This window comes from Protopterus annectens, chromosome 11.part0 (assembly GCF_019279795.1).
Source record: "Protopterus annectens isolate FY-2018-M chromosome 11.part0, PAN1.0, whole genome shotgun sequence".
NCBI classification, from domain to species: Eukaryota; Metazoa; Chordata; order Ceratodontiformes; family Protopteridae; genus Protopterus; species Protopterus annectens.
In genome coordinates, this window is record NC_056745.1 from 1,121,583,799 (window position 1) to 1,121,604,552 (window position 20,754).

The window sequence follows — 20,754 nt, forward strand, 5'->3', positions numbered from 1 at the left end:
GGACTCCTGTCTGATCTTGTCTGTCAACCTGTCCATCACCATTGCAAATAAGAAAGGGCTCAGAGCTGATTCTTGTAATCCCATCTCCACCTTAAATGCATCCATCACTCCCACCGCAGACCTGACCGCTGTCGCACTACCCTTGTACATATCCTCTACCACTCTTACATACTTTTCTAACACTCACAACTTCCTCATACAGTACCACAACTCCTCTCTAGGCACCCTGTCATATGCTTTCACTAAGTCCACAAAGACACAATGCAACTCATTCTGACCACCTCTGTACTTCTCCATCAACATTCTCAGAGCAAACATCAAATCTGTAGTGCTCTTTCCTGGCATGAAACCATAGTGCTGATCAGTAATCATCACCTCCCTTCTTAACCTAGCTTCCACTACTCTTTTCCATAACTTCATGCTGTGACTGATCGATTTAATCCCTCCGTAGTTACTACAGCTCTGCACATCACCCTTATTCTTAAAAATCGGTACCAAAACACTTTTTCTCCATTCCTCAGGCATCCTCTCACTTTCCAAGATTTCATTAAACAATCTAGTGAAAAACTCCACTGCTATTTCAGCTAAACACCTCCATGCTTCCACAGGTATGTCATCTGGACCAACAGCCTTTCCATTCTTCATCCTCTTCATAGCTATCCTTACTTCCTCCTTGCTAATCCACTGCACTTCATGATTCACTATCCACACATCATCCAACCTTCTGTCCCTCTCATTCTCTTCATTCATCAGCCCCTCAAAGTACTCTTTCCATCTGCTCAACACACTCTTCTCGCTTGTGAGTACGTTTCCCTCATTATCCTTTATCACCCTTACCTGCTGCACATCTTTACTAGCTTGGTCCCTCTGTCTAGCCAATCGGTACAGGTCCTTTTCTCCCTCCTTAGTGTCCAACCTTTCATACAACTCTTCATACGCCTTATCCTTAGCCTTCGCCACCTCTCTCATTGCCATGCACCTCATCTCCTTATACTGTTGCCTACTTTCTTCATCTCTCTGACAATCTCACTTCTTCTTCGCCAACCTCTTTCTCTGTATACTCACCTGTACTGATTCATTCCACCACCAGGTCTCCTTGTCCTCCCTCCTCTTTCCAGATGTCACACCAAGCACCTTTCTAGCCATCTCCCTTACTAGCTCTGCTGTAGTTACCCAGCTATTCGGTAACTCTTCACTGCCACCCAGTGCCTGTCTTAACTCTTCCCTGAACTCCATCTCACAAGTACCCTTTTTCAATTTCCACCATTTGATCCTTGGTGCTGCCCTCACACGCCTCCTCCTCTTCTTGATCACCAGTGTCATCCTACAAGCCATCATCCTATGCTGCCTAACTACACTTTCCCCTGTCACCACTTTACAGTCTCCAATCTCTTTCAGACTGGCCCTTCTACATAAGATATAATCCACCTGTATGCATCTTTCTCCACTCTTGTATGTCACCCTATGCTCCTCCCTCTTGTTAAAATACGTATTCACCACAGCCATGTCCATCCTTTTCGCAAAAGCCACTACCATCTGACCTTCTGCATTCCTTTGCTTAACACCATACCTACTCATCGCGTCCTCATCCCCTCTGTTCCCTTCACCAACATGCCCACTGAAATCTGCTCCAGTCACCAGTCTCTCACCCTACTTAATCCAAAATTTTTCTTTCTCATCCATCGCACACCCAACTTGTGGAGCATATGCACTAACAACATTCATCATTACACCATCAATTTCCAGCTTCATAAACATCAATCTATCCGACACTGTTTTTACCTCCAAAACACTCTTAGCATACTGTTCCTTCAGGATAACCCCTATTTTTCTCCTCCCATCCACACCGTGATAAAACAATTTGAACCCACCTCCGATACACCTAGCCTTGCTCCCCCTCCATCTGATCTCTTGCACACACAGTATACCAACCTTCATCCTGTCCATCATATCAGCTAGCTCTCTCTCTATACCAGCCATACTGCCAACATTCAAAGTTCCAACCCTCACTGTTACAGTCCTAGCCTTTACCTGCCATTGGGCATGCCTTCCCCCTCTTCTCTTCCTTCGGCCAACAGTAGCCTAATTTCCGCCAGCACCCTGTTGGCCAACAGTACAGGTGGCGGTCGTTGTTAACCCGGGCCTCGACCGATCCAGTATGTATATCTGTACTGTTGTCCGCATCTATGATTTGGCAAAAATTTTACGCCGAATGCCCTTCCTGACGCAACCCTCCCCATTTATCCGGGCTTGGGACCGGCACAAAGAAATGCACTGGCTTGTGCATCCCCAGTGGCTGGGTTTCCTCAGAGTATCTCTAATTATGTCTAATATTTTTGTCTTCTTCCTTGTAGTTTTTTTTAATACTGCTTGACGAATATTTATTACCTAAACTCTGTAGTGTTCATTTAGATAAGGAATGTCCATTTGAGTATGCATGACATGGCAATAGGGTTGTCCATAAATTATGCCATCAGCTATATTTGGGCAGGGTTTGCTACTGCACATCCAGGAGGATAATGTTCTACACTGGTGCCACCTCCACAAGATGGCATGCCTTCAGTAGTTAAACTGGTTAATCCCTCCATTCCTGAGGTGAAGACAGGTAAGATGTCACTTAATCCATCCATCCTCCCCAGCTAATCAAAGTGATGCCCTGGCTGCCACTCAAATCCAGAGCACTACAATCAGAAATAAGGCTCAGAAATTTTAGCTTGCCAACTAAACTTGCTCACTTTTTACAATAAGGAGTGAATTCTAACTGATGCATTCTGCAACTCATTTTTATACATTTCAGGAAAGCTTCTAATAACTGTCTAGTAAAAGTTCAGTGCTTTAACAGAGACATAGTAAATATACTGAAACTCTAGAGTAATTATTTTTCTGTATACAGAAGGTTGTTGTGAGCCACAGAAATTATGCCCTCACATTGGACTGAAGTGTGAGCAAGACTGCTTGCCCAAGATGAACAGCAGTCATACAGGATTTTGTGGCATCATCCAAATGTGGTGTTCATGTACTGTGCTGCCACAGGACACAGACCAGTGGATTTCTAAAGGGTAGCGTATACATCCAAAGAACAGCCAGTTCTCTTGTACAGAAAACTGAAACCTGATGATGCCTTTATACTCAAAATGCAGCCAGCTCTGTTTCAAAGGCTAAAGTCAGAGTATGCCCCAGGTTAACTAGGTTTTATCAGCAGCCCAAGTGCTGGAGAAGCCAAACATGGGGGGGAAGAAAAAAGGTCAAGGTCAGCTCTGTCATGCAATGAGGAAGTGAAAGAAATCAGTGAATGTTCTGGTGCTGAATTACTGCCTCGAGAAAGGACCAGTCCCCCAGTCCTGCACTGCCACACATACCTCTCAACCTCTAAGTGCATGAAATCTGGGCAAAGCCAAATGTAATAGTGGGAAAAAGGCCTCAACTCAGGAACAGATTTTAAATATTGGTCTTCTAATCTCAAAACGTTAGTAAAATAACAGGTTTTACATTAACATGCATTGCCTGAAGGATATGAAATCAGAAACTCAAATCTGTCATTATGTAGAACCTTCAATCCTTAATGTTTTGACAGAAAACCACACATTTTATGAGGAACAGAAAAAAAAAACATATGAGGCAAAAATCTGGGCAGTTGCGAGGTACTCTCTCATGCACAAGCACTTGTAGGGGATGCAAACCAGCATGCAGCGCAGCCAAATAAGATGAGCATGTGGAAGAACACTTGCAGCAGCTACACATAGGTTGCCACTGCACCACATCTACTGCTGACATGGAGTAGAGTACTCAAAAAATTCTGCTAACTTTCCACAGTTCCCATCTCTCATTCACTGTCTTCCTAGGTCAGCAAAACTTTTCGAAATCTACGTCAGGATGGTGGACGACCTAAAAGAGCATAATAAGCAAAGCCGAGCATACTAGAGAAATAGCAACAACATGTATGTAAAATAAGAAACAGGCTAGAAAACCAAAAAATAAGAACCAGGCTAGATATCCAAAAAATAAGATACAGAAACTAAAAAGAGAAACAAAATAGTGAAAAATTCTTAGATAATGGATATCAGTAGAAACTAGTGTATTAAGATATGGAACTGAATGAGGGCTGTTAATTAAAAAAAAAAAAAAAAACTTTAAAAAAGCACCGATATGTAACCTGAAAAGCTAGAAAGACCCGAAAAAAACAGTAATACTGAACCATTGTAGAAAACATGAAAGACAAAAAAAATATATATATAAACCCTGTAAACCACTCTTGTGACATTGCAGTCGCCTCTGACATTAGATTTGTAGTGTCTCCTGCCATTGGGGCAGTAAAAGCCTGCGGCACCACTCGTGTCTACAGTAGTGGCAGGGAGGCTCACTGCAGGCAAAGGTACCAGGGTTGTCGAGTTTAACTTGGCAGGGGTGTTCCAGAAAGTTCCTAATGCTTCTCCCTTTTATAGCTGTGAAGGAGGGTTTCTCTAGAAAAATGTGGCCAAATGACTTGTTATTTGTGGTGATGGGCCAATTGTCCATTACGATCTGGATGATGCCTTTGTAGTCCATAGAGAAGTCCAGGATGCAGTTGAACTGGAATCTAGTTTCTGGGGTGGTCTGGATCCTGGTGTCAGTTAGAGCCCTAGGGATGCCAAGTTGGCGCTGGCTGATGATGGGGTCGAAGATCCTGTTGATTAGCCCTTCTGAGTAGCCTCTGGCTAAAAAGTCCATTTGTAGCTTTCGAATGTTGATCAAGAAATCCGTCAGGTCCTGGGAGACTCATGCTATACGGATCCCTTGCGATTTAATAACGCTCACCTTCTGTTTGAAGGGGTGCATACTGGTGGCATGCAGAAAAAAGTTTACCCAAGTGGGTTTTTGATAGAGGTTGTGTGTCAGTGTGGTGGAGCCTTGTTTCTTCCTCAGGTAAAGATCCAGAAATTCAATCTCCTCTGTACTTTGTTTTGCTGGTAGAACGTAGGAATGCGGTGGTGTTGTTGATATAAATGAGGAATTCCTCCAGTTCAACCTGGTTACCCTTCCAAACCAGGAAAATGTCATCGATAAACCTGTAGTAGCACGCTATGTTGTTAAAAAAGGTGAAACTGTATATGTGGTCCTGCTCCCACTTCCTTAGTGCCGTGTTTGCCAAACTCGGGGCCATAGCCGCTCCCATAGCGATCCCAGTGCTCTGGTGATAGTAGTGCCCATTGAAGTGGAAAAAATTGTTCTTGAGGAGCAGGGAGAGGAGCCTACCCAGGTGGTCCACTTCCCCTGGTATGGCCGTGTGGTCCTTCATGTAGGCTTCAGCCATGGCTGCAATGCAGAAGTCATGTGGGAGTACCATGTAAAGGGACTCCTGTTCATGTCAGTAGTAAACTATAAATGTCCAACCCTTTCATCTCTGCACCATGCAGACTTAACAGAACACAATTTCTTATGTACAAGTCATTAGCTGCAAGATTTAGGGCTCTGACAGCTGAGTTAATGTCAGTTGGGTAATAAAATGTTGGTTCATAGGTTGGTACTAGGCTATCGGCCCCAGGGCCTATACAAGCCTAGCCCTAACAATTCCCTGGCTATTTCTTCCCAGAATATTTACTTCCCTGGTCCCCTGTCTAGCAGGGCGACTGACATGATCCCATGTGTGAATTTCCTATTTCCCATCCAATCGTCAAGGTTCCTTTTGAAGAGGGCCAAAGAGGCACTCAGCTCGTCATGTATGGGCAGTCTATTCCAGAGTATGGGGAGTCTCTGGGTCAGGAACCTATCCTTCCAGCATATTTTGTTCATTGTGATGACCAGGTTTAGATCCCTGGAGCGTGTGGCTCTGAGGGATTGGGATTTCTTTAAGTGTAGCATGTCCAACAGCTCTGGGTTTGACATGGCCTTGTATGTTAAGCAGAGATTGCCTCTGAGTAGGCGATATGCTACAGAGTATAGCTGGAGTTGTTTTAGACGGTCAGCATAGGGCATTTGCTTTAGGCTTGTGATTCTTTTAATGAGGTATTTCTGTAGCCTTTCCAGTTGTTGCAGATGTCTTGTGAGATACATACCAAACAGGGCGTTATACTCTATAATGGGTCTAATGAGGGATGATTACAGTGGGACATTGACCTCCTTTTTTCTGGATGAAAAGCCCTTAGTGATGAGGTATGCCACATAGAAGGATTTCCTGACTGTTGTGGCGATGTGGTTATTGAAGGTGAGACCACTGTCCACCTGTGCCCTTAAGTTCCTTATCACACTTTTGGTTTTTAGTGTACTGCCGCTTATGTGGTAATTCATGGGTACATGTTTTTTCCCAAAGGGGATAACTATATATTTTTGGCATTGAGCTTGAACCCATGGCTCTGGCACCAAGCATCTGTTTCTGTAAGGCCCTTTTGTAGACTATCCACATAATTTGGGGATTCAATAATGGCTCCCAGTTTGCAGTCATCTGCGAACTTTGTTAGCCAGAGTCCCTTGGTGCTGGCCTGTACTTCAGAGAAGTAGATGCCAAACAAGAGCTGTCCCAGGACTGAACCCTGCGGTACTCCACTTGTCGGGAGCTGGATTTTGAGTTGGCTACTTTTACAGTGTGGGTTCTGTCAGTAAGCCAGTTGGCAACCCATCGGGTGACGTAGGGATTAATGCCCAGCTTAGTAAGTTTATCTAAGATTCCAGAGTGGGGGATGGTGTTGAAGGCCTTGGTGAGGTCCAGATAGGATGTGTGGACCACCTTCCCCTCGTCCATGGCTCTGGAGACTTATTCGAAGAAGTCAGACAGGTTGAGGAAACAAGATCGGCCCTTTACGAAACCAAACTGTGTGGGGTCCAGTGTTTGAAGGTTGCCAATGTCTTTGTTTATAAGTCCCATGATAATGCGTTCTATGGCTTTGCAGATCAGGCTCATCAGACTGATGGGATGATGGTTTCTGGGATCCAAGTTGGATCCCTCCCTTGTGGAATGGGATAACTGTAGCTGTGCGCCACTCATTGGGCACAAAGCCTGAGGTGAGGCTATGATTAAACATGACACTTAGGTGAGGTGCCAGTTCATTTTGTAGTTCATGTAGTACACAGCCCAGGATATCGTCTGGTCCCATGGATGCTGTATTCTTAGCTTTGGAGAGTGTGTTTTTTACCTGTGTGGCCGTGATTACCAGAATTTGGCAATCTTTTGGTATTGAGATGGGCCCTTTAGGGGTGAGAGGGGGGTGAAGTTGGCATTGAATCGATCTGCCAGGATATTGACAATATCCATGGGATCAGTATATTCAATGCCATTCTGTTGTAGCTCAGAGCCGATCTGAGCATTGCCATTTATATTCTTGACATAACTATAGAATGCTTTGTGGTTGTCCTTGGAATCTTTGGCAATTTAATTTTTGTAACTAGCTTTGGAGGATTTTATGAGGGGTCTCAGCTTCTTACTGAGGCAGGTAAGGGAGTATTTTGCATCCTGGGATTTTTCCTCTTTTCTGCAACAGTTTCTTCCTTCTGTTGTATAGTTTGTTTATGGCAGGGAACCACCAGATTGTTTTTTTTTTTTTTTGGAGAAGAGCATCTTGGTTCTATTTGGAATGGCACATTTCATGCACGAGAGGATGTGCTCGTACATTGCCTTAGTGTAGGATTCAGCAGTCGAACTTTCAGTTCCCGTCTGCATGGGTGTCATGAAGTTTGTCACTTCTGACTTGAGTAGCATGAAATTAGCTTTAGAGATTTTTTTTTATGGAGGTTTCTCTACTGGGGGGTGGGGTGGCATGTGGACGTCAAGGGTGATTAGCTTATGGTCAGACCTGACCAACAAGGGGGTGACCACTGATGTGGAGCATCGATCTCCCATGTTGGTAATGACCAGGTCTAGGATATTTGAGCCCCTGGTGGGACTATGGATTAGTTGATCCAGGGCGTTGGAATTTATGAATTCCAAGAACCGTTAGGCAAAGGTGTTGGTACTCGAGTAGTTTTCCCAATTAATGGCAGGGTAGTTGAAATCACCCAATATCGGGTATTTGGTTGTATCTTAATATTTTCCAGCATGTTTAGAAAGGTGTAGTGAGAATCTTGTGGCATGGTGGGGGATTTGTAGCAAGCTACAATTTGGATTGCAGTCTTAGCTAGTGTTAGTTGCACCTGTAGAATTTCAGATGCATTGTGTTGGGCAAATAGCCTGGAGATGTGAATATCCTTGGTGAATATGGACACTCCTCTGCTTTTAGTGTTTCGGTCCTGGTTTGGTGGCTGAAAAGTGTGGTAAGAGTTGTAGCCTGGTGTTAAATAAACCCATCTTGTTACTGTAATACCACGCTCTTTGGTGTTTCATGATCTTTGTAACTTCATTGCTATTAAAAAATGTGCGCTTAATGTTTCAAGTGTGTTGCATCACCGTACAAAATTTTAATTTTGGTAATTACAGTTTGAGAGTTGATGCATTACATAATCCAATCAAAACAGACCATCCAGTTATTTAGCATCCCCTGACCACTCTTTTCTTACTCCCTTCCACCAACTAACCTTGTATGCAAGAATTCTGCTTGACAAATCATCCCTTACTTTTCACGCATTTGATTTTGGTATGCAAAAAAAATCATTAAATGACCAGTACTGTAACATAAAAGAATCTTTGTTCAGTATTTTTTTAAATAAACATTTCTTAAACAATGACTGTCAAATGTGGGCAACAAATCCTCCAGGTGACATAGCATTGCTCTTTTTATGCTGTTAATTGCTACAGTCAGTCACGCCATTAAATGTCCATAATGACCATGTTGCTTATAAACAAATATTATTGGCAGAGTAACTACAAAATGAAAACACACACTAATGAAGCTAATTTCTGATGGATAGATGATACAGTTCACTGATTTGATATGTTGCATAAAAAACTAAAAAGTGTGCAGGATTTATACTGAAATCTGTCCATCCAGTCTCATAAACAAATAACTAAATAAAAAAAAACAGAATCAAAGGACAAAAATAACCAGCAGAAGACATATACAGTGGAAACCAGCAAAACTCAAGAATTCTGACCAATGCTATATGTCACAAATTTGCAAGGAGGAGATTAAATACTTTAACTAAAACCACTTGCTTAAGACTGGATAAAAACAATACTTAGATTGCTATTACCATTGTGAGATAACTACACAGTACTTGTACAGCAGTTCCTTGATGTTGCCATGCCACACAGGTGAGGGAGTTCTAGCCAGCCTGGTTCAGTAAGTGAGAGACACTGGTGACTGTGGTAGGATGCCCCGGTGGCGAATTTGGCAATTTTGTTGTAGCAGGTCTTGAGTTTATTTAGATCGCATTGTCTTAGGTTGGTATATATTGGAGAGGCATAAAGTAGGGTGGAGATAAGGTGCGAATTTGCAACTGAAATCCTAGCTGCTTTGGTGAGGGGTTGCTTATTTCTGTATAAGGCTCCTAGTTTTTGGTGGACTTTGTTTATGGTCATGGATATGTGAATGTCAAATTTGAGATTGTTGTCTATTTTAACTCCTAGCAATTTGGTGTGATCTTTTGGGTTGATGGTGGTGTCTTTTGTGATGTTAAAGTGAGAGTTGTTTTGAGTATGTTTGGTGGGTTCAAAGATGAGGAGTTTAGTTTTGTTTGGGTTGAGTATTAACTGGGCATCGGATAGCCAAGTCTCAACAGAGGAAAAGGCATCCTGTGTGACCTTTTGCAGTTCTGGTAGGGACTGGGTTGAACAGATGATGGTTGAGTCATCTGCATATTGTATGAGTGTGCCATGTTTGGTGGCAGAGGCTAGATTATTGGTGAAAGTAGAGAAGAGTAGGGGTCCAAGGATGGATCCTCGGGGAACACCAATAGAGACAGGTAGTTGGGGAGATATGTCATTTTGCCATACAACAGATTGCTGGCGGTCAGACAGGTAACTTTGAAACCACTTGGTGACCGATTGAGAAAAGGGTAAGTTATTGAGTACAGAGAGGATTTGTTTGTGTGGGACCATGTCAAATGCTTTAGATAGGTCTAGGAAAGTAGCAGAGGAGAGATGACCATTGTTTTTATGGTGATGGATAGTGTTAGTAAAAGAGAGTAAGGCAGTGGTGGTGCTATGGTTTGGTTGGAAACCATGTTGAGTATTAGAAAGGAGGTTGTTAATAAGGAGGTAGTCTGAGATTTGAGAGTGAATGCATCTCTCTAGTATTTTGGAGAGTGGAGATAGAATTGCTTTGGGGCAGTAGTTGGTTAGTTCTGTGGAGGGGCCGCCTTTGTGAAGGGGAATGATGTGTGATATTTTCCATAGTGTAGGGACATAGCATTCTGACAGAGATTGGTTAATCAAGATGGATACTGGGTAGGCTAGGGCGTCAGCTGCAATTTGTAGGAATTCACTTGGGAGGTTGACTACTGCTAATTTTGTGGGTTTAAGTTTAGTTAAGAGCTTTCTTATGTTGGAGGTAGGAATGGGAGAAAATAAGAGTGTGGGGAGATTACTGGGTGAAGCTGGGGGTATAGGGGCGGGAGGTTGTGTTGTCTAGCTAGTGATAGTACGGTTTGTGTGAAGTGTGTGTTGAATAAGGTAGCAATATTTTCTGAGGAGTGAGGAATGTTAGGTGTAGGGGTATTGATTTTACCTGGGTGGAGGATGGAGTTTATGGAGGTCCAGAATTGTTTGGGGTTGTGTTGGGAGGAGTTGAAGGCAGACTGGTAGTATTGGATTTTGTCCCACTTTATTAGCTTTTTGACTCTGTTGCGTAGTTCTAGGAATTTCTGTCTAGCTGAGCAGGTTTTGGTTTTGCGCCAGTGTTCCCAGGCTTTATCTCGGTTTTTCATTTCTGACCTAGTGGTTTTCTGTAGCCATGGGGTGGGTTGGGCTTTGGTTCTGGTAAGTCTTATGGGGGCATGGTTATTTAGGATGCTTAGGAAGGTAGTAGTGAAAAATTAGACTGCGTCGTTTAGGCTGAGTTAATTTAGAGGGTGCCAGTTACATTCTTTGAGGGATGAGATGAATTTGATTGGGTTAAAGTGTAGTTTTTTACGTATTTGATGGTAGATGACAGGTTTAACTTGGTATAGGTGTTTTTTGAGTAGGAATGTTGGGGAATGATCACTGAAGCTATCTGATATGCAGCTTGCTGTATAGGACTGGGGAATCTTGCTGACTAGTATCCAATCCAGGGTAGTGTGCTTGTTGGAGTTTTTATTTATTCTGGTTGGTGACTGGACTAGTTGGGCGAAGTCATGAAGGTTTAGATGCTGGGTTAGTTGGTTGCCGTAACAGGATTGCCAATCAATATTGAAGAAGCCTAAAATTATGGTCTCTTGAGGGAGATGGTGGGTAGTCCAGCTGAGGAGGTTTTCTAGTGGAGGGATATTTTGGCCAGGTGGGAAGTCGCATCCTATTATGTTGATGGTTTTATTTTGGTTTATTTTCATGTTGGTATATATTATTTCTTCATTAGCAATTTGGGGAGCTGATGAGTTTAGAATCTGGATGTTTAGATGCTGTTTAAATATTATAGCTATACCACCTCCTTTCTTGTTTAGTCGGTCTAGTCTTAGTATGTTGTAACCATTAGGGAGGATTTGCTCACTGGTAATGTGAGGTTTTAGCCAGGTTTCTGTAAGGATGATTATATCTGGGGAGTATAACTCTATGGTGGCATGGAGTTTGCGGACTTTGTTGGCTATACTTCTGATATTTAGGCTTAGCAGAAGGAGGTAATTTGGTTTTCTACTGGCTGGGATTTGGGAGATGTGGTTGTTAGTCTTGATTATTAGAAGTGGGGTTGGAGATGGAGAGGCCAGGGTTGGGGTGGATGTCTCCACTGAGGGCAAGTTTTGATATGCATGAGGTTATTAGTTTTATCAGTTTGTGAAAGAGTTTGCATTTTAGGGAAACTTTATGATTGGCTGCAGTCGGTAACAGATGTGGTGGGAGGGTTATTTTTTTAACTTGTAGGGATGCATTTAGTTTTAGTATTTTAGTTAATAGAATATGTGGGGGATGCATAAGGATGGTTCTTGAGTTGGTGGGAGAGGAGCAGAGTGAGGGTGAGTCATGAGTGATGGAGTGAATAGTTGTACAATGGAAGTGGTTGAGTGGGGGTATAATGGAGTTTTGGTAAGATGTAAGATCTGCAAGGAGAGGGTATGCAAAGAGTACAAGTATGGTATGCTTATTCATGTTAGCAGAAGAGGAGGGGTAGTAGTGGGAAGATGGCGGATTTAGAGTTGGGAGTAGTGTTGTGGTTGGTGGTTAAAATGATGGGAGGGGTTTGTTCTAATAAAGGTAGGACCACCGGGGATGGGTGGGAATTGGGGGCAGGGTGGGGAGCGAAGCGGGCTGCTCTTAGGAGGGGTTGTGGGCTGGAAAACAATCAGATAACAGAGAATACAGGCCTTTATATAATTTTTGTCCTATGCATTCCTAGTGGGGAGGAGGGTAGGGACTAATTGCAGGAGGAGTCCTGTGGGAGTGATTGATAGGTCTCTCAACCAGATTCTGGAAGCTGGGCAATTCAAACAGAAACAAACAATCAATTGACTCAAACTGTAGGTAAGTGATATGGAGAGAGTACCAAGAGAATAGATGAACTGCAGTTAAGTAAATGTCATCTGCAAGTAGAGCCAGCTTTTCCTGACTACCATAGCAATTATTTCCTTGAATTTCTGAGTCCCTTATTTTCTTTGCCAGTGGTTCTAAATATAGTACAAATAACAAAGGAGATAGAGGACCCCTGCCTGGTTCCTCTGCTCAAGTAGAAATTATCAGAGACCACCCCACCCACTTAAATTTTCACCTCCGATCCCTCATTTATCCTCCTAATCAACCTTATAATTTTTTCAGGGAATACAAATGCTTCCATTGCCCTGCTCATAAAGTCCCAGCTTACTCAGTCAAATGCTTTCCATGTGTCAAGGCCCACCAACAACAATTGTATTTTCTTATATTCTGCTTCCCCACTGGATCATCCATGTTCTGGTAATGTTATCAAGTGTTTGCCTCCCCTCCACAAAACCACACTGATCCATATCTATCAGTTTTGGCATTACTTTTGTCATTCTTTTAGCCATTATAGACATGAACACTTTAAAGTTATGGTTTAGTATTGAAATGGGCCTGTATGAAGCTGGGTCTAATGGAGCTTTTCCCTCTTTAGTTATTACAGCTACCACTGCTTTCTTCCAGGATGTTGGTACTTCTCCTCTTAAAACACTGTTAAAACCTTCCAGACCTATATAATTCTTTTCCCTTCTAGCTTCCAAACTTCCACAGAAATACCATCTGTTCCTGGGGACTTTCTTGTACATTGGTTATACATCAGAATTTTTATCTCACTTCCTCCTGTGCTAACCTTTAGTAATTAAGCTTAATCTACCTCTAAGCTTGACATATTTAATTCTTCCATAAACATTTCTATTTGTATCTTTTCTTGATTTCCAAATTTATCTGATTTATACAGACTTTCATAGAATTTCTGAAATGTGTCTAATGCCTCTACAGAATCTCTTGTTACCTTCCTTGTTAAAGGCCCCATAAACTTGGCAGCAGCCCTTTCTACTTTCTGTTGCCCGAGTCGTCGTGCTAAAAGTTTTTGTGCTTTACTTTTATTATCAAAAACAGTTGCTTAACAGCAATCTTTTCTGAACTCGTGCATATTATTGAGGTAATCCCTTATTTTCTGCTTAGCATTCTGCATTTGATCCTCCTCTTGTTGTGAGACTCTCCTTAGTCTGCAATACTTTAACATTTGTCAGTCCTTCTAAATACTTCTTGTTCTTCTTAACTATAGCTACCTTTCATTTATTTTTATCCTATTTTTAAACTCCACCTTAATTTTATCCCACTCCCTAGCTACATTTCAGAAGAAATTTCTATCCTCTCTAATATCCACTAACCATTCCTTAAATTCCTCTCTTTTCAACAGATAGGTGGGAAAGTGCCAGTGTCTCATTCATATTTCATTATCCTGTGTTTTTATTTTGGTTAATATTGGAGCATGATCTAAAATAGTTATTGGGTGCATATTAAATGCACATGTTCCTGTGAAATGTAAATTCTATCTAGCCTATATGTAAATTCACTCCAAACTCCTATTACTGATTTCACATCTGCCATGCCAAATATTTTCATAAATTTCTTCAAAAATGTACCCTCCTTTGTTATATTTCGCCTTCTAGGCCCTGCAGACACATCTTCACTGTTGCAAACCACATTTCATTCCTCACTTGTAAGGTAATATTCCTTGCTGAAAATTGATTATTTTTCCCAGAATTTTCTTAAGCTCCATTATAGCAGTTTTAGGTGCAATACAAGTACATGCCAGTGTAGTCCTCCTCCTCCCTTGCCAGTAGCCCCTCCGCACTACAAATTTGCCATTATGATCTTTTTTATCCTCTTCTATCACTATTGGAGCTCCTCTTGCAATTAATATTAAGTACTCCGCTTTTCGTTGTCCCAGGTATTCCTCTGAATAACCATCCTGAAAACTTTTCTTTATCAAATTCACTTGTTCAGTTGTTTCTAAGTGTGTCTCCTGTAACATAGCTGTTTGCACTATATCTACATATTTTATTATAGTTCACTACTCTTTCTATTTTGTAGTTTTCTGTGAGACCGTTGACATTTAAAGACATTACAGAAAGCATCATTGCATTAAAAAGTTATTATTCCCATGTTCTTTGTTAAATGTCTAGTTCCAGCTTTTGTGGTAAATGCATACACTGTTTGACAGGTTGAACTTATAGATAGTTGTTTCATGTCGTATCCATTTGGACCTATGTCACATCTTACAAAACTTTTTGTTTTATTGAAAGCTCTCAAAAAAGAAACACCCCCAATACCCCCTAAAACCTATTAATTTAATACTAACACACAAAACTATGTACATCAAATGTCAAAATTTTACCTTCCTAATAAGAAAATGAACGTAACAGATCAGTTGTTTTAAATCTCAGTTGCAGTATATGCAACAACATGTCTGTAAAGATATTGCACATACCAAAAAGAATACCTCCAACAAGTGGATCTTTACCCAAAAAAGATTTGCTCAGGTGTGTGTGTGTGTGTGTGTGTGTGTGTGTGTGTGTGTGTGTGCGTGTGCGTGTGTACAGATACTGTTTATCTTGCCCTCTGCAACGGAGGCAGTGAAGAAAAGCTAAACTACACTGTGCACATGTTTAAGATCAATAACTTCCTATGTAAGATCGTGCACCATACTGTCTAGATAAAACAGATTTTCATAATTTTTGGTCAGTCATGCAGGTGGGTAGAAACATCTTTGTCAAAACATGCAAGAGTTTAGGGAAAAAAGTGGGTGGGTTTTCTCTTACATTGACTCCAAGGCATATAATTGAAAATGTTATAAAGTATAAACTGATTTCTGCTAACTTAACCATACCGGAGCCATATTGTAGGAAGAAAAGAAACTTCACTGTTAAATTAAATTGCAGGCGAAGGTGGACTTTTCCTTGAACTACTGGACTGGTCGTCTTTCAGATCTGCTATCCATTCTGTCAGATCTGGATATCCATATTGCTTAGTTTGTAATCCGTCAAGTTGGAATTCATTTACTTACAAGGTGTTTGTATTGCAACCTTTCACCCTACGTAAGATGGAACTGTCGTTGTGCAGTAGACTAAGGAATTACTTTACCTTTTTCAGCCACCTGACTCAAATATTTCAACTAACTGTCTGCTGTTCCATTGTCAGAATAGATTATTCTGTCCTAAATCTCTAATCATTCCACTTATTTGCAAACTATTATAATCCATGGTTTAACAATTTTCTTTTAAATAACTTGTTAATCTCTTGATTCAAAATGTCCAGTGTTAGTGGGCTTATACTGCTGGCTATCCTCTCCTAAAAAATGTCCAAACAATCCTCTTCCCACTTAAACCTAACCTTTCAAATTACATCAATTGCCATACAGAATCATATATTCTTAATGATATCTACCAGAGATATTCTTAATGCCTGCAAATAGAGTGGGATATCTGGAACCAACAAGCCTCCTAGAGCCATTGGCAAAACTACTCTATTCCTTTCCACTCTTGGAGTATAAGCCTCCTATTAATAGCTGTGACACTGACCCAGCTCTTTGCCGTAGAGCGCTGAAGACTTGACTATGCCCCAGACCCAGACCCAAATTTGACTACTGGTTTGGATGCTGGAAGAACAGTGTGGGGTGGGTGGGAGTGAGTCTGAATGCCATTTCAGCCATCCTAGGGGAGAAAGATTGGTGGTTCCATTTAGCTGATTGCCATCGTACAGGAGGAACCCTGTAAGCAGAAACAGGACAGTAGGCTAGGCCATGAGCTTAGTCCATCCACGTTAGTGATGGTAATCTTGTACAACATGTGTCTGAAAGCAAACATGTTGGAGGAGAGCATACCTGGACCTTCCAATGTGACATAGGCCTACATGTCAACCACCAGGAAGTGGGGATAGGTCCATAACAGAAAAAGCTCTGATAGCTGCCAAAATTGCAGCTTGTGTGTTGGTTTTTCACCTCTTGATGAACAAATGGGATAGGAATGACTCTCGATATTGCTGTCAGTTTATATAGATTTCACCCTAAACCCTTCAAAAATAAAATAATGTAGGAATGTCCCTTTGTAGCTGAGTTAAAGTTGTATATCATCTGCAAACAATGCTATTTTCAGTTGCATCTAGCCCCCTATATCTCCCTTCATTTTTGACCTTTTACCCATATGTTGTTACCCTTATCCATCTGGGAATAAGCTAGTAAGGGAGCTTGACTCAAGCATGGACTCATGTTACTTGCCGTATAATGATTTTTGTTTTAAGCTTTATGAGATGTATTACTTCTGCATAGGTCGTGAGTAAATTGTCTACTGTAATTACAGATGCACAGGAAGTTGTATAGCTCTGTCAGGGTTTCTAGAGGGTTAATAATGCTAAATAGCCTGATTTTGCTCTTTGGAGGGTGTAGCCCTTCTTGTCCAGTTTCATACCCTACAGTTTACCTTGCTTTTGTACCATTGTCCTTTTGAGAGTAGCAGTTTGGCCTCAGCTTTCTAATTCCTCATCTCCTAACTTTTACACAGGAATTTCTAGGGGAGAGCATGGCTAATTAGAATAGGCCGCTCCACTGGAATACCTCATTGGCATACATATTTCTGCCACGAAAACAGCCCATTGCAGACAGGTTAGGATAATGTCTGTGGGCCTTTCTCTGAACCATAAAGGGCCACCTCGAGCAATAGCAGTCCATGTTCGTGCTTAACATTAGCAGTGAACCTTTCTAAATCTGGTCCTAAGATTCCCCCCACTGACTCACTGCCATCAAATTCAGCAACACCTTTATTAGTACTGACACCATTTTTTCATTGTTTATGACCAAACAAAGGATTTCTATGGAGGAAGAGCCTAACTGCTCTTTGGTGTTTCATTATGCTAGGCTGGATACAGCACTGTCTGATTCTCTTTTTCTTCTTTCTTGGATTGCAGGTTTTGGTAAGAAATAATTTAATTTAGTAGAAATCTGCATTAAAACAACAGGGACTTATGCTGATACATTATGTGAGCCAACATCTGTGTCTAGATCACTGAAATGTATGTGAATGTTTATAGGTACCCGCAAAATTTCTGGGGGACAAGAAAAAAATGAAATAATAACTCCTTCTGACTTCCCATGTAAAGAGGAGGGTTTCTGTGTGAGACAATGTACCCTAATTCATAGACAATGACAAGGAGTATTCTTCTTCTAAGACCTCAGATTCCCCACTAAAAGGTATTTTTTTCATGGACCTTTAAATTTGATGGAAGGATATTTTGGTTTGCCTTCAAGTAATTCCTTATTCCCCCGAAAAAGATATAGAGAAATAGTGAGCCTCCTAATCACAAATTGGGCAGTCCTTTCAATTGTCTGTACTTTAAATATGTGCAGAAGGCAGATATGTTAGTCTTCTCATTCTCAGTCTCATCACCAAAAGAGGCTGTTTGATATTATAAATTTTTGTAGTGATTTACCGATGCAGTCAGCTAAAGTCCTCTAACACCTCTTCTGCTTGCTCTGGATGCGTTTTGCCTCCTTTTCACACCTGCTGCAAACTAAGTCCATCTCACTACCCCTGTTTCTGTGTTCACACATCCCTCTGCGTACATTCATATATGCATAGAGATGAGTGAGCCGAATTGGTTCAGAAATAAAGCCCAGGAAATTAAGGTTGGGATCTCTACCTCCTCTGAAAGACTTGCTACTAGTGGTGTACCCCAAGTTTCAATCCTTGGGCCACTCTTTCCCATGTACTTCTTGAAAGTCAAAGCAAATGCTAAGGGTTAATGGCTGACTGAGTTTGCAGGTGACTGCAAACATGTTGCCCTCTTATACTCCCCAGAGAACACAAAAATACTCCAAGAAGGCCTTTCTCAAGCAAATAGCTGATGTCAAAACGATGGACTAAAACTTAATGCCAAAATATGTATAACTGTATCCTTCAGCAAGTATGACTTCCCTTGTAACTATCACATTGATAGCACATCCCCGAAAGTTGATACAGTAGTCAGGTATCTGTGAAACTGTGTCGACAATGAACTGTCTTTTGATCAGAACCTACATCCTCTGTCTGTATTCTTACCTTTATACCCCCCATCATCTTCCTTCTTCATCACACTCTTTATCGCTATCTCTTCCCCTTTTAATCTCTCCTTTACATTTACCTGCCTCATGCTTATCCATTGTAATGTCTACCAGCTGCCACATCTCTCACCCACAACTTAGATGACTTACCGTGTCCCTCCTCATACTCACTACCTAACATCCCTCCAAATCCAGCTGCACAGCTACCACACCATAACTAGTCCTCGTCTCCCACGACACCACACTCTAACATAAAAATTGCCCCTGAACTCTCTAACTCACCTACATAGGTTACTTCCCATATAAATGCCTCCAATTAAAATCCAAATCCCATGTATTTCTCAGATATTACAATCTCCTGTCTAAACGTTTGCACTACCATCCTAACTTGCATTTCGACACCTAAAACTCAGCAGAGATATCTACCCTAAGCCAGGCCCAATCCACTCTTTTCCATTATCAACCACTCCCCTGCAGTGGTATTCCTACCCCCCCAAAGGCTCTAACCATCTGCCACTCAACATGAACCGAAGAAGTAAAGTCAACGAAGTCCAAGATTTCTATTCCACCATATCCTTATATAGCCCCAACATCACTGTACTAACTGAAACCTTGTTAAAACCCAGAATCAACAGCAATGAAATTCTCCCCAGAGGATATAATATACACAGATGTGACACAAAGAATAAGCGGGGTGGAGGAGTAGCTATAGTTTTTAAGCAAAACTTAAAAATGGACCTTATTAATCCACCCAACCCTCCAGCTACCAATTCTGAACTATTATGCTCTAAACTGGAACTTAACTCAAAATAACATATAATAATCATTGCAGTTTAGTCCCCCAGGTAATAACCACAACTCAATCAAGAACATACTGCTCTGGATATCCCTATCCTTCTCACAAGAAACTGTTATTATGGGTGACCTCAACACTGATTGGCTGTCTTATAACTCAGATACCCCCACACATTTCATTAACCTACAAGGTTTCTCCCAGGTTATTCAAACTCCTACTAGAATAGACAAAGCCACTAAAAGGGAATCAGTACTCAATTGGATACTCACCAACAAACCCTCCCTTGCCTTCCAATCAGGCTGCTACCCTGATGGTATCATTGACCATCTCCCTACTTTCTTACTCAGACACCATATTAATCCTGCCAGACAATCCTGCTTCTGCCTAATTCAAAACAAAAAGAACTTCAATACTCAGTGACTGGTCGCCACTTAAAACCCTCCCCCTTGACGCTGCTGTCGATAACCTTAATAACATCTTCCTTGCAGCTTTAAACACATTAGCTCCATGCAGAACTACTAGAATAAAATTTCACTATACTCCATGGCTATCTAACAAAACTAAAAATTTACTAAAACATAGAAACAAAGCCTGGTGTCTCTGTCATTCTGAGAACAATCGTGCCAATCTCAATCTTTACAAACAACTTTGCAACAAAGCAAAATTTCAAATAAAGCTCGACAAAAAACCTACTTTACTACCACACAACAACAGAATTATAACAACCCCCAAAAATTTTGGACCTCAGGGAAAAAAAAAAAAAAAAAACTTTTCCAGCCTAGCATCACATCCTCTCCTACATCCTTAACCACTGACAACATCGCCACTCAATTCAATACTTTATAAACTCTGTGCTCTCACTCACCAACTCACATAACTATACCCCTCCATCCATACCTACTCTATTTAGCATTTCCAGTAACTGCTTTTCATTCCACCCTGTCGATATCCACCATAAAAAAAAAAAAAAAAAAAACTTGTCACCAAAGTAAAATCTACAACCCTTACAGCTGATAACCTACCTACTGAATGCTTAAAAATAGCTGCCCCAGCTATTGCCTGTCCTGTAGCTATCTTAATTGATCATTCCATCTCAGAACAGCATGTCCTCAGAAGCTGGAAAATATCCCACATTCTTCCCTTACACAAAGGCGGTAACTCCACCGATTTCTTTAACTACAGACCCACTGCTCCCCCCTGTCCAAAATTCTTGAAAAATGCATCCACATGCAGCTGTTAAATTACCTATTATCTAATAACCTCTTAGCCAACACAGAACACAGGTTACACCCTCACCATAGCATCACAACTGCCCTCCTTAGCTTTACCAACACCATTAACCACCACAGAAATAACAAACAGTTTGTCTCCTTTGTCTTCTTAGACCACTCTAAAGCCTTTGACACAGTTTCT

At 41.3% G+C, this 20,754-nt stretch overlaps 1 protein-coding gene across 1 annotated transcript in view; it reads left to right on the forward strand.

Moving 5' to 3' along the window:
- The window catches only part of KDM5A (lysine demethylase 5A), a 2,605,143-nt gene that overhangs the window by 2,373,576 nt on the left and 210,813 nt on the right, over positions 1–20,754 (forward strand). The window lies entirely within an intron of this gene.